Source organism: Vicugna pacos, chromosome 15 (assembly GCF_048564905.1).
Source record: "Vicugna pacos chromosome 15, VicPac4, whole genome shotgun sequence".
Taxonomy (NCBI): Eukaryota; Metazoa; Chordata; class Mammalia; order Artiodactyla; family Camelidae; genus Vicugna; species Vicugna pacos.
This window is the reverse complement of record NC_133001.1, coordinates 47,885,029-47,899,835: the sequence shown is the minus strand read 5'-3', so window position 1 is coordinate 47,899,835 and position 14,807 is coordinate 47,885,029. Positions and strand designations below refer to the sequence as shown.

Here is a 14,807-nt window from a genome sequence, read left to right as displayed (position 1 = left end):
CACTGTACTATTCTGCTTGTGTCTGAAAACTTCCATAAAAAAGTGTAATAAAATAACAATATGACAGGCAACTACACAAAGCAGGTATCTGAGGTAGGCCTTTAAAGACAGGTACAATTCAGACACCTCCCCACTTTTTAACAAAACATTTATAAACTACAGCTTATACACAGGGTACAAGGCTAACTGACTTAGGGTCCAAGCTGTTGTTTAACCTAACATCACTTATCACTTCCTCAACCATATTCTTGAAAAGCAGTATAAGAAAAAAATAATTTTTTAAAACTGGCTTCCAAATGAGCATATATCTCTTTGGACTAACTTCTATTAGACACCATTCCCCAAAGAGAACAGCAGAATTTATTGAGCACTCAATTTTATGTCAGAATCTCAACTAGGCACATTATCACTACACTGGATTTGCTGGAGCAAAGTAAATACTGTATTCCTACTTTGCAAATAAGGAAATTGTGGCTAATATCCCTACCCTAATAGACAAAGCGACTAAAATGGCAGAGGATTCAATGTTATCAAGACTCCAAAAGTTCCACGTTCTTTTCCATACCAACCAAGCACAAACCATCACTCACCTGATGTTAATAATTCAAGTCTGTAAAAGCTCTTCCCCCAACCTTCACCCTCCTTTTGCTTACACTATTCCAGTTCCCGGGACAGCTCTCTTGCCATTTATCTCTTCTGCGCAAATCCTACAAATCCCTTAACATCTGGCTCAAATGCCACTTTCTCCATTAAAACCTTCCTCCAAGTTATCTTTTTAATTCCCATGGTATTTAATTTGTATTTTTCAATGTATTAATAGCATCATCTTATCCATTAGACTTTAAAACGTCTCTGAATCAGAATTAGGGTAGGAAAAACATGTACCATATTTTTACAAACTGTTCTGATTGCCACAGTGTTCTGTGAAATGTTAAGTCATGAGGGAGGAGACCAAAAGGACAGATACTAAGGATACTGTAATAGGGAGGGAGAGAAACATAAAATTATCAACTACGCAACCATTAAAAAGCATGGATATATTTATGCCTATATGGAAAAAAATTCTAGGATACTAAGTGAAAAGGCAAGGTGAAAAAGTGTTTCAAGTGTAACACTTTTGCATTTTACATTTACATTTTATAGTTCTATACTCTTTGAATATTTCCCACTTGTTACTTACATTTTAAAAATATTTAAACTATATACATGTCAAATATCACTAAACTTATTTATATAGCTATTATTGTAATCAAGTTAGCAAGTCTTACATACGGTAGAACTCAAATATAAACAAACCTATACATAAGATACGTATCATGACTTATAAAAAAAACAGAAAAACATCTTTTCAATAAGCTAGGCATCATTTAAAAGAAAAATATTCTCACCTTAGTCTTATTTGTAAACTTTTAAGGGTTTTAAAAATGATATAAAGGAATTTACATGTATACACAATAACTATAGTAAATATCTCTAGCCACCCACTGCCATGACACTGTTGATTTTAAAAAAGCAAAATTCAGGGAAGAGGTTATAGTTCAGTGGTAGAATGCACACTCAGTGTGCACAAGGTCCTGGGTTTAATTCAGGACCTCCATCAATAAATAAATAAACAAACCTAATTACTGACCACCTACCAAAGACACAAAAATAAAATAACATAGGCATATTTTACGAAAAATAAAAAAGCAAAATCCAACTTATAGATCTGAATATTCTCTCATCACTTGCCTTAAAGGAATTGTACCTGTGGTCAGCACTTAGCACTAGTTTTTTAAATCTAGGGTACTTCTTTGATATACTCTTCAAAGTGTTAAAAATGGAGCCAACGAAATCATACATTAAACTCAATATATTTGGCATTATACTATAATAAACATGATTTTCATATTTCTAGCTTTCAAAATATTCCATAGTATTGTTCTTTGCTTTGTAAGTATTCTTTGACAATAGGTTGGGGAGAAGAGGTGAACTGACGGAAAAAAAATTTACCATTACTCCTATCACCCAAGACTATCACTGATCTGAAGTCAGAAAATCTCAATGAAAGCCAAAATACTCCAGTTCTAGGCTGTATTTCATTCCTAACAGCAATGTGAATAAATAAAATTAATCACTATAGGAAGCTAACTCTAAGTTTACTGCCCTGAAGGTTAATTACCTGGGGTAAAACACACATTGTAAGATTTGGGATGGGTCAAAGGTGTGCCTTTCTCAGTACATATAGTGAGGACCTGTTACTCCCAGGAAACTAAATGTGCTAACATTTTGGAAGTTCTTCATGTACCCCTCAGGGATATGAGCATCCCAATTTTAAGGTCACTGGTTCTCAAACCCTCACAGTGCATCAGAATCTAGTTAGAAGATTTCAAAACTACAAATACTCATATCCCACCTATCTAAGACTTATTTGAATTAGCTTGGGCAGGGAGACAGGCATAGATTTTTATCAGTATTTTTTGAAGTTCTTCAGGTAATGCTTCCCTGTGCAGAAAGGACTGACACACACCATACTACCTATAGTTAAGGAATATATTCACAAACACTTAATAGTTTTCCAACTAAAAAATTTTGTACCATTCATCACGGTGCAACAGAAACCGAAATCAGAAGGTCTAGAATATGGTTCCATGCTTGCCTCTAACTAGCTGAATGAACTCAGACAGCTTGAACTCTGGTCCTGTTTCCCCACTTGCAAATGAGAGTAACAATGCTTCCCTCGTAGGGTTATTGTTAAGACTAAATTAGAGAATATATAAAGTTGCAATATAAGTTCTTTCTAGAGTATAACTTACCATAATGAGTGAACATTACTTCCTTATGTTTAAGACTCAACATAAAACCCTTTACCTCAGTAATTTCTCTTCTGGGAATTTACCGTACATAAACAGCAACACTAGTATAAAAGAATGAATTGCGTAATATTTACTGAAGCATGGCTTGTACTGGTTCAAATATAGAAAGTGAACAATATAAACTCAACAAAAAATAGTTTAGTAAAATAAAAAGCCATGAACTAAGTATTACAAGTTATTAAAATTAAAGTTATATACAAAAAAAGTCCATAATATTGAATAAAAATATCAAGTTGCCTAAGGTATGTAATCTGATCCCAGTGTTAACAAAAGGGCAATATATATATTTATTTTCATACTCCACATACATATATATAAACACCTAACTTTGGTAGGAGAGGAGGTACTGTTGGCTACATTTTTGTATTTCTCTGTGTCGTAAGGTGTGTTGATGTTAGCAAATTAAGTTGTTGTTTTTTAAAGGCCCTATATTAATACAGTTTAAATGCATTACAGCTTAGAGGCTTTAACAGAGTAGACTAGCAGCAATATTTTCAGTTTATATTAGTACTAGGCTGATAACCAACAAAGACTTGTCTCAAATGGTTATCCGGTAATTCTCAATTGTTGCACATTCTCAAGTAGAATCAGTACAGCCTTACAGAGAAATAACTTCAGAAATAATAATTAGGTTATAACAGAAATCTAAAAGAAAATCATTTGAATGCATGGTCTGAGACAACTGGGAAAAAAAAAAAACACTTTAAGCAGCAGACTTAAATGAAGTTTTAAAAAGATTTTCCTCTTTAGGCTAAAATTTTCCAAAGTGTGTTTCTTAATGACCAACTCACAGTGTTTTTTGAAATAAGAGGTTCGTTGTCCAATACATTTAAGATATGCTGTTCTCTAGCACCCACGCGTTCTTTTGCAAGCTGAGAACATGGTCATTCTGGAATTCATTGTCATTAGCATAGTAAAGGCTCTAAGAAGCCCCGCAATTAAAACTGCTTAACTTTAACCCAGTTTATTATTGTAACTTTCTGTAAATATGTTAACATAAAAGATGGTATTTTAAGAAGCAGTTATTTCTAGTCATTCCTAAGAAAAGGAAAAGTAACGAGTTATATACTTGAACTTTCTTAACTTTTGTCTCGGAAAAGTCATAACTTTTGACAGTTCAAAGTTTTAAAAATGTTTAGTTTATTATGACTATCATGAATAGTCAAAGAAAATTCATGAGCTGTACAAATCTGTAAATCATATAAATATGAGGAAATCTTTTAGGTGATGAATATGAATTGTGATTTTTAACGTTTCTCAAATATTCAAGAACAAGCCTTGAACTGGTGATCTGTTTCCCAATGACTTAAAAGTGAGATGACCAAACCACTTTCCTAATGATATACAAGTTAAAAAAATTTCTAAGTTTTTGCTCAGAAAACAACAACAAAAACCACTTAGACTGCAGTGTCTGAAAAAGAGAAACCAGATAGATCTATGTTAGTTTCAAAAAACACTGAGTTATATACCAAAAAAAGTGTCTGTGGTACAAAGTGCCCAGTATTATTTAAAGGAAATTTACTCTACATTCATTTAAATAAAATTTTTTGGAAGGCACACCAAGTAACTCATAGGAAATAAACTTAATAAAACAAGAACTTATCTTAGGAAAACAACTAAGCAAATATTAAATAACAAAAATAGTAAATAAACTCTAAGTTTAACTTCTGAAAACACAAAGGTAAAAGGGGGAACACAATAAATTACATAAAATTCTCATTATTCAATTTGTTGGAGAAAACTTTATTTCTAAACACTAAGCTTTAAAAGGAATTTCTTGTTAGGGTATTATAGAGAACACAGAGTTATAGTAGGAAATATATTAATCAACTCTCTAAGCAGATACAAAGTTTCATAATCCCATTTTTTATAGTCAATCCCTTAAGGAAAGTCCTATTTCTAACTCCAAACACAATCCAGGGAAAGCAATTCACAGTGATTATGTTAAGGGTTCCTGGACAATATGGTCTAAATTTTCTCAAGTTATAATCTTGGATTTCCAAAGTCTTTTTCAGAATTGTCCAAATTAGAAAAGGTCCTTAAATCTGGCGGGCCACTACTTATCTCTCCAGTCATATCTTTCAAATTCTCCTGCCTACCTCCACTTTAGGTTCTACCATTCTCCCATGTCTGGGTCATTACACATACTAATCCCTCTGGCTGAATGCCATTTCACACATATCTTGACTAAATTAACTTCTCTAAGTCTTTCTGGATCAACTTTACCTCTTGTGGAACTCTTCCTGACCCCAGTGTGTACCTACATGAGTCCACAGTACTTTGGGTAACACCGCCTCCACTGGTACTTAGTGTACTGCACTGTAAACAGGAGTTAAAGCATCTTCCTCTCCATTATGAACATAAGCTTAGATACAGTACAACTGTAAGAACAATGATCACTGTACCACCAACATCTAAGGGCATTCTGGCACATGACAGGCCTGCAAACCTCAAAAAATGAGTGCAAATTTCTGGTTGACAAGCTTGATGAAATGATACAACTTAGAACATCCAGAGTAACAAATGGATGGAATGTCAAATACTCCATGAATATCTTCTCAACCAGATTTATGATGAAGATTAGCAAACATTTATCTTTGGTAAGATCCTTGAGTATTCCTACTTCTGCTAGTATAGGAGCCATATAATTAAGAGATTAAATGAAGGTACCCTTGGATGAAAAGCAATCAATTTTATTTCAACTGCAAGGTGGTCCTAGAAAACATCTGTAGGAAAAATTTGGAGCTATCTATCATCCTCTCTAAACTTTAAACCTTAATTCTGTTTATGTTGAATCGGTTTTACAAGATTCAGGCTTGCCATAGAAAGTGTAATGTTTTACATTTAATCATGCTAAAAGAGCTGATAAAATATTACACAGATGTTAAATAAATGACCTGGCCACCAAAATGGAAGACACAAGTAGCTCCTATCTATATACAATTCTATGTTGGTATTTAAGAAAATCATACAACACAGTCCATATTTTTCTCTACCTACAAATTTCCCTCATTCAACTGCTTAACAAAGACCTATACTTAGGGTCAAGCTGCCTCTACCACTCATTTACCTTCTTTTAATGTCTGAATGAAAAACAACCATCTTATATAATTAATTAAGACTATCTCCCACTGATCCCTACTAAGTCTTTTAGAAACAGTGTCCCAAATCAGAGATTACCATTTTAAGATCTAGAACTTGCTACTCTTGACATAAGATGTCCAGTACAATAGAAACCACAAAGATTTCTCTCAAATTAGTCTCTGTACATACTTGTCCACCTCCCCTCCAACTAAAACAAAAAACAAACAAAAAATACCTTCCCCTAGCCCCCCACCCCCATACTATTTTTATGAACTCTAGCAGTCAGTTATAGGTTTTATTCTCCTAGGTAGGTATTGAATAGGTGGTTTTGTAGTGTCATTTTCTGGTCAATTTCACCAAATCCCTTCCAGGAAGCAGATTTTTGGAGCTTTTTCTGGCCCAAATAAACATATCACCCTAGATAGGTGATAATCACTGCCTTCTTTCCTGTCCCATTTGCAGTCAAAGTATTCTGACATTCACAACCCACCCCCACCCCCCATTTTATATTTGGCAGCTACAGTAAAATGCCCATAAGGTGTACATATCTGGATATTTTCCACTACTCTACACTAAAATCTTTTCTCTTTCCACAAGAGACTAGTAAGACAATAAGAGAAAATTTGTGATGTGTAAACTGAAACTGGATGGGATTACAGAAGTTTTATTTGCAGAGGTGGGATACACTAAAGAAACTATCCTTTTGCCAACATATTTGAATAACCATTCCTTTTTAATTCTTTAATGCAATTTAGAAAAATATAAAAATGAGTCAGGCAAGGGCCAAATGAAACCTTTCATTAAAAAAGTCAATATAAGAAAACTTTCAGCAATTTCATTAAGAATTAAAATGGGTCTCTGGAAGGTGAAACTTGTGTTCAGTTAGGCAAGTCTTAATTTTTCATTTATAAAGTTGGAGCTTTTGAGTTACTGGAAAGAAAAGTCACTAAGAAAAAAATATTAACCTCATGTCTCTAAGCAAACCGCTATGAGAAAATCTGAGAAGGAAAAGCATATATCATGTACCAATCTATGGAATAATTCTATACAGTGTTCCACTGGGAAAGCTTGAAAATATTTTTCTGTAAATTCACTTTTTCCACTACAAAAGCAACAAGTTTAAAAATAAAGAAGTCTTATATCTATATTGCTAAATATAAAAATCACTATTAAAATATCAGCTTCTAAATGACAGGGTTTGAAGAAATCTTTCCCCACCACATCAGATTTCAGGAGTAGGAAACATAGGAGTTAGACTGCTGGTAATCCAAACAGCTCCTTTTATTACTGAAAAGCTACACTGGCAAGCATAATTTAGACCTAGGCCAACAGGGCTTCCTGACACCACACCCCATAATTATCCTAATCCAGTCACAAGTAGCCCTGGACAACCATGGTCCTTCTCCAGGAGGGGCACAGTCTACCCCTGGTAGCCTCAGAAGCAAAGTGCTTTCAGCATGGATCGGACTCCCAAAGAGAAAGGATGGGAGCTGAGGCATTCGATCAGTTCCTTCTCACAAATTCGACAAAAGAGTGAGGAGGTGGGACAATAGGAGCAAGTCAGACTGTTTTTATGCCTTCATAAAAGTAGCAAGAAATCTATTTAATATGTCACAAAACAATTTACACTGTTGTAAGTACAATTTTTATCTTAATCACATGTGTCAGTAAAATGGCCTCAAACTGTGCAAGCTAGACAAAGCCACATGAGGTACAAGAATTCAGATATTTAAAATACATATCTATAAATTTTAAGAACATAAAAAATACAGAATATTTTCCTATTTTAGAAACCCAACAAATTCAAAGGTTGCTGAATTACAAAGTACAAGGAACTTGAGTCCAGGAGACAGAACCAATTTCCCCTGGAAATTACGAAGATCCTGACAGTATCTACAAAAAGGAGACAGTCATGTCACTGAGAAGATTGATTCTGGATGTCACGTCTGGCCCAAACCTCTAATCATAATTACTTCTGCTAACTAGGATAAGTATTTCCACAGGAAGACAAATTATCTTTCAACACCAGAAAGATTTATAAACACACATGGAAGGTTTAAGGCAAACAAAATCCTAATATTAGTATCTGTGTTAAGACTGCATTATCTGGCTTACAACTAGTAATGCCCAAGAAAAACTGGTCTATTAAAGTGAAAACCTTATAAGACCAATTTACATATGGCAGTAATTAATTTACACTTTTTAGAAAGCTGAAATCTCATTAATATTGAAACATCTAAGAGAACTTTAGACTCAAATTAGGAAAACCATGTATTAAAAATAAACACACTTTAAATTGTTTGAAGATGCTTAAGTTTGTTAACAAATCTAACTAATGAAGATAAGAGTTAGACTTACGTAAATAACAAAAATGAACTTTACCCAAAAAACTGAACTTTGAAAGCTTAAGAACCAGGATTCTGAAATATAACTTTAATTTTTAAAATGTGTGTAAACCTTTTCTGCATACACAAACTTCCCTCAGGGTCACCAAAAGACAATTTTAAATAACTCAATTTCACCAAAAACTGGACTTTTAAAGACATTCTTGAAATAAGGGAAATACCAACAATTATTTATGACGTCTGTGCAGATAAAGTAAACCATTTTAAAAAAGACATTAAAAGAACAAGAACAGAAATTTAGCCAATTAAAACTATATATCTTTTATTTTTTTAACCAGATTCCTAGCCAGACTTCCTTAAGCCATCCTTCAATGCTCCAGGTCACATGGTGAAGAGTCACCTATTAAACATGAATCTTAGCAGTAAACAAGCTTTTAAAATCCTTAGGTAACACCCTTTATTAATATTTTCTTGATATACAATACCTTTAGAAATATTACATTTCTCTTAAGCGTTTAAGAGCATTTTTCTAATAAAGCTTTCCCTAAAAACCTTTACCCCCAAAAACTGTCACTAGTTTTAAGATAAAATCTCATGAAGTACTAAATCCTTATTTTAACATGACTGTCTTATCCCACCTATGTCCATACGTCCGCAATTCTCATCCCACCCCAATGTTTAAATACGTGTTAGAATGAAAAGCTAAGAAAAGTCGGTTTTCCTTAGCCATGTTCTCAGAAGTAGCACCAACTTTTACACGTGTGTTTGAGCATAAAATTTAACAATTAATTTCCCCCAAATTTGGCCCAGTTCAGATACAAATCGATTGCTAAAATATTTGAAGCCTGTAATCTTTTCTCTGGTTTAACTTACACATTTTTTCTGAACATCGAAATCTGTCCCAGTATCAAAAACACAACACGCTAATGGCACCTAACACATCGAGCCCAAGTCGCCGTTTCTTTCATACCCACACCTGTCTACCGGAAGCTTTTCCTGGACACCCTCGGGCCCTCGAGAACGCCCACACTTGTTTTCACAAACCCACTCCTTCCTCTTCGCCCACTTCCAACTCGCACGCTTTTCGGGATTCGCCCGGCCTTTCCCCCCTTTCCGAACCCAAGGGCTGGGCGGACGAACAGCTCGGTCTCTAACCCCATGCGCGCCGAAACCAAGGAAGAGTCGGGTGGGCCCCCCAGCGCCGCAAGGCTGAGGCGTGGGGGCGGAAAGGAAGCGGGAAAGCCGAGAGCACCCCCTTCGCCGGGCGCACACCCCCTTCCGGCACCCCTCCCCCTGCATTGTGCGAGCGGGCCCGAGGCCGCAACCGTCCTGGGCACCCCGCAGGCCCCGACCGCCCTCCGGCCGGCGGGCTGCCCCGCCGAGGCCGCCACACAAAGCCCAAGGAGCCAGCCCTGCGCCGCCAGAGCACGGGGAGAGGTGCAAGCGCAACTGACTTACGGGGCTGCTGCGGCCGCGCTGCCTCAGCCGGGGACACCGACCGTTGGGCACACGGCGGCGTCGCTCTTGGCCTTCTTCCCCTCCTCCGCCTTCGGTGGCGGCAATATCTTCTTTCTCCACCTACCACCCTCCCCCCCACCCCACCTCCTCCTTCTCCTCCCCCTCCTCCTCCGAACCACCGAAGTACCGAGGGTGAGACACAGAGACTCACAACAACATGGCTGCCACCGCCGCCTCCCCTCCCCTCCCCCTGCCCGCCGAGCGCGCGCAAGGCACTCCGGGAGAAAGGGGAGGGGGAGCACTCACCGAGGTGCGGCTCCTCTCAGTGGCTTCCGACGCTTCTCCCGCGCTTCAGGCGCCGGCCGGCGGGAACTCTGCGCGTGCGCACGCTCTCTGCGCTCGCGCGTTTCGGCCGTCCCTCCAGCGTGCGCTTCCCCGTCCTCACCTTGCGGGCTCTGGGCTGGTTCTGGGCTCGGCGGCGGCGCCAAGCGGGAGCGCGCGCCGGCCTAGGGCGGCGCAGGCGTGGTGTTTCCGAAAGCTGCTTTGGTCTCTGTTTCCCCGTGTGGGGCTTCGCCTTCCGAACTCGCTTACCCTCAGCTTCCTGCCCCGTAGCTCATTGTTCTCTCCCAACTGCCTGTGCGAGTGTCAGCGCCCTGGACCGTGATGTATTACTCGCACTTCGCTTTTGGGGTGCAGGTACCCACAAGAGCTGGGCAGTAATTCAGGCCTTTAGGTTTCACCATTGCTCTCTGCAGCAAGACGATGGAGACGCATTTTGGGTGGAAATGTGAACCCCTTAAGTGGACTGTCATTCTCCTAGTGGTTATTCCATGGGCAAGTGGAGCCGGCTCAGTAAATTGCTGCCACCCCGATGCTTGACCAGGTAAACACAAAAGAACTCAGGTGGTTCTCCTGCCAGGCCACTCCTGGCTGCTTCCCAGGTCTGGATTTCTGTGACAGGCTCTTAACTAGCCTTCCTGTGGTCAGCCTCACTACCTCCAGTCAGTTCTGGTCGTTGCTATCCAAAATGAAAATCTGACTCCTGGAACACATGCCTTGCCTTCAGCTTCATTCTTCCTGTTACCCACACTGCATTTCCCAAGTGTGTTCTGTTCAGTGCTAAAAGATGTTCCTGTAAGAAGTGTCCCATAATCAGGTAAGTATGGGAGACACTGGGATGTACGTATTTTGCTGCTTTCTCCTTTCCCCTCCATTGGGCTGATAATAGCAAAAGAGTCTTTATGTATAGTTGCTTAGTCCAGGTGAAAATAGGTGCACCCATAAGAGGCCCTCCCTCAGAATTTGGAACTGGGGCTAAGAGATCCCAATCTCTCCTTGGGAAATCTTTTAAACCTGGCCTCTCTGAGCTTACTTGAACGACCATGTGAACAGGAAACCCATAAAGAAGAGTGGAGTTGAGAGAAAAAGAGATTATGACATTTCCTTTACCTTTGTTCCTGTACCGTGTTGGCTGCCTCTTCCTTTGGATTCTGAAACACGTCCCTTGATTCATAAAATGAATTCTACTTTTTTCGCTTAAGCTAGATAAAGAGAGTTTCTGTTACAACCAGGAATTGTAACTAAAAGCCATGTGTATACCATAGTTATTTATTTAGTGCTTACAGTATGCAAGCACTAAAGCATTTTCCATGTCTCATTTTAATATCCCCGTAAGCAGGGCAGCTTCATGAGCCTGTGACCTGTGCCTCACACAGGCCACAGCCTTGCTGAGGCCACAAGGCCTCAAGCTTAAGAAGTCTTCTGCTGTTTGTTTAATGTTCTGCTGTTGTCATCTAGAAAGTATTAATAGTTTTTGAAAAAGAGGGCCGCCTCATTTTCATTTTGCACCGGGTTCCCCAGGTTACATAGCTCATCGAGGCTTCTTGACTACTAGATTGCTTAGCACCTTTAAAATCAAAATATGCTTTGTAAATATCCAAGTGAGGGACATAGTATGCAACATTTCCCAAACAAATTTGACTCTAGAGAACTTTACTTCATGGTAAATATCTTAGAGGTTTCATGCTGTGGAGAACACATATCAAAGCCCAACCCTTTAGGATCAGACTCTGCCTATCTCCAGCTCCTGATTGCCTATGTATGGTGAGCCGTTTTCTTGCTTCTGTGTCTTCACATATGCTTTGCAGTCTGGCCTTGCTCATTATGCACCTTCTGATCATAGTTGGCTTCCTTTGTAGATTTACCCACAAGGAAAGAATGCACTCCTCAGCTACTATAAATATCAGGTGTGCTTGATAGTTAAGGTGGTGGACATTGTAAACATCATTGACATTGACGCCTGACAGCCATTTTAACCACCCAGGAGCTTACTAGAAATGCAGGATCTTGGCCCCACTCCAGACTTTACTGAATCAAAATCTGCATTTTAACAAGATTCCTGGGCAATTCCTCTACACAATAAAATTTGGGAAGCATTGGTAATCCAATCACAATAATTCCATCTCACTTAGTAGGAACAGGTTCTGTAATGGTTATGTCATCTATTTTGAGCCAGCGAGACACAAAAGTGGCAACTCAGAGCATCTCGGAGGGGAAAAGCCAGTCTATCTCCCCTCCTGGATGTAAACAAGACAACAAGGAAGCATGGTGCCTTAGTTCGTGCTGTCAGGTGTCTTATGACACAAGGGAACTTAGACTGTGGCCAAGACTGCCAGTAGTATTCATTCTCCCCTCCTTTAGTAACAGACAGGTCCAGGGAACATTTCTGTGGGCTGGAGGAAGAATAGGATGGAATGAGTACCCTACACTTTCCAGCAACACTCATTGCTTCTTAGGAATGTGTCTATGTGGCCTGTTGAGACAAGTGGTTCTCAACCAGAGTTGCATATCAGAATCACCTGGACAACATTTTAAAGATATTAATTTACAGGCTCAATCCAGAGATTTTCATCTAAGAGGCCTGGACTGAAGCCTGGACACTGATATTTTTAAAAAGCTCCTTAGTGGTTATACTGTTTGTAGCCATCGAGAACTACCAGTTTAGACTGATCACATCTTACAGCGTAATGCCATTTCATTATTCCCTATGCAGATGTCTCCTCTCCAGTGGAACTGCTCATGAAACCTCTTGTAAACTCTTTTGATAACTTAGTTGTTTTTTATAAAAATAATTTAAGCCATTATAAAAACTTCAATAGAAGTTCAAATATCCCAATTTTAATATCACAGAAATACTACAAATATCCACAGTTGATGAGCACCATTATTACAAAGACAAATACCGATAGAAGGATGGATAGAGAGCTACGTAGTGAGACAGTAGCCGGAATAGGCTCAGTCTGCACATGGTGTTCTTAAAGTACAGTGTTGAATTTAGTCTTACTTGAATTTAACAAAAGAAATAACTGAAGGAACTACTGGGATGCATGTTTTTTCATTGCAAGAGAAATTGACTAGTAAAAGGTTAAACACAGTGATAGAAATTGTTAATGGGACAGAGTAACTTTATCAAACTATATACTTCAGTACTGATCAGTACTGAGTTGAGTTCCCTGCTATGAAAGGTAGATCAGCACACTTTCACTTCCTTCTACCACTTCCCTGTACGTCCTAATTTTTTGATTATACTATTTTTCACTTTATCAGTTTATAATATTTACATTTTATTTTTATACATCATTTCCATATTAATTTATCTTAGTTTCAGTATTTAAGTGTACTGTTTATATTGAAGTATAGTTGATTTACAATAATGTGTTACTTTCTGGTGTACAGCAAAGTGATTCAGTTATATATATATCATATACATATGTATACCTATATGATATATATATTCTTTTCCAGATTCCTTTCCATTATAGTGATTGCAGTAAGCAGTTACCACCCTTGGGGGAATAGAGGAGAGATAGGAACATTAGTGGACTAAGAAACAAAAAATGAGCCCACAGAGTTGGGGCTTGGACCTCTTCGGAGGGTGTACCCTGGTTGCTCGTACCTCAGGAGTCTAGAAAAGAGGCCCCCGGGAACTGGGCCTTAGACCTCTGTCTGAGGAGGGGCCCTGTCCAGCCTCTGCTTACACCTCCCAGGGGGTACTATCAGGCTAATTCTGCGAGGGTCAAAGAAGCTAGAAATTAAAACCAGCTGCAGAGTTGGCTGAAGTGCTATTTTGAGATCATTGTCACAGGAGTAACATGCAGACTGGAAGGGGCAAGAAGCTTCTCCTTTTTTGCACCTTCTAATCTCTCTCTAGGTGCCCATAATTGGCAGTGTCCAGCTGATAAAGAAGCATCATTTGCAGAATCCCAACATCAGCATCACAAAGTTTGGAGCTGAGAGACAACAGATTAATAAGCAGTACGGATGATGATAAAACACCAGAATGAGGTGAAAAGGACGATTGGAGGGCTAAGGAAACATGGAAACACAACACTGACTACACCATTGTACAATTTGGCTGAAAACTGAATTAATAACTTAGTGAAAAGGCTTGATTTAAATATAGTGAATTTTCAAGAAAAAGACAAAAATTAAAGCAATTAGGAGATGATACATGTGAAGGACAAAGTTTTTTTCCCCCCAAAATTCTTTTTAATAGTATCTTTACCTTAACTTTATAATAGTGGTTGTATAAATGTTTCCAGTATGAATAGTCTTTGTCCCTGAAGTAGAGAATCTCTCAAAGATCAGAGAAAAAATATTCAGAGCCAATATACAGAAAAAATTGCCTGAAACGATAAAATAACTTAATGTCCAAATATCAAGGTTATATTGTACTACCAGGAAAATCTGTTCGAGACATTGATAGTGAGACATATGTGATTAAGACACTGAACTTCAAAAGTAGAGAAAAAAATTCTTAAGTAGGTTAAAATCAAATCAGCCTCAGTTTCTCCATAAGACTTCCATAAGAGCAATGTTCACAAAGTCCCGAGGGGAAAAAGAGCAAGACCCAAGAATAGTTGTTGCTTGAGTTTAAATAAAACAAAATGGCATTTTCAATTATGGAATAACTTAGGGAATATGAAGCTATCATGAAAGATTGCAAATGGACACAAAGTCTTTGTAGGTTCTCTCACCAAAAGACAGTCAGTTTCTTCATCTTTTA

The 14,807-nt window shown here is 38.3% G+C and overlaps 1 protein-coding gene across 7 annotated transcripts in view; it reads right to left on the bottom strand.

The window, feature by feature from the left end:
• The window catches only part of PUM2 (pumilio RNA binding family member 2), an 83,889-nt gene extending 73,901 nt beyond the window's left edge, over nucleotides 1–9,988 (bottom strand). For 3 of the 7 annotated variants that reach the window (XM_072938162.1, XM_072938157.1, XM_072938161.1), the window contains exon 1: nucleotides 9,743–9,988. The gene's annotated coding sequence lies outside the window, so the exon portion shown is untranslated. The remainder of the gene's footprint in view (nucleotides 1–9,742) is intronic. The other 4 variants (XM_072938156.1, XM_072938155.1, XM_072938160.1 and 1 more) reach the window with 2 other exon arrangements.
• Between the last annotated feature and the right edge of the window lie 4,819 nt (nucleotides 9,989–14,807).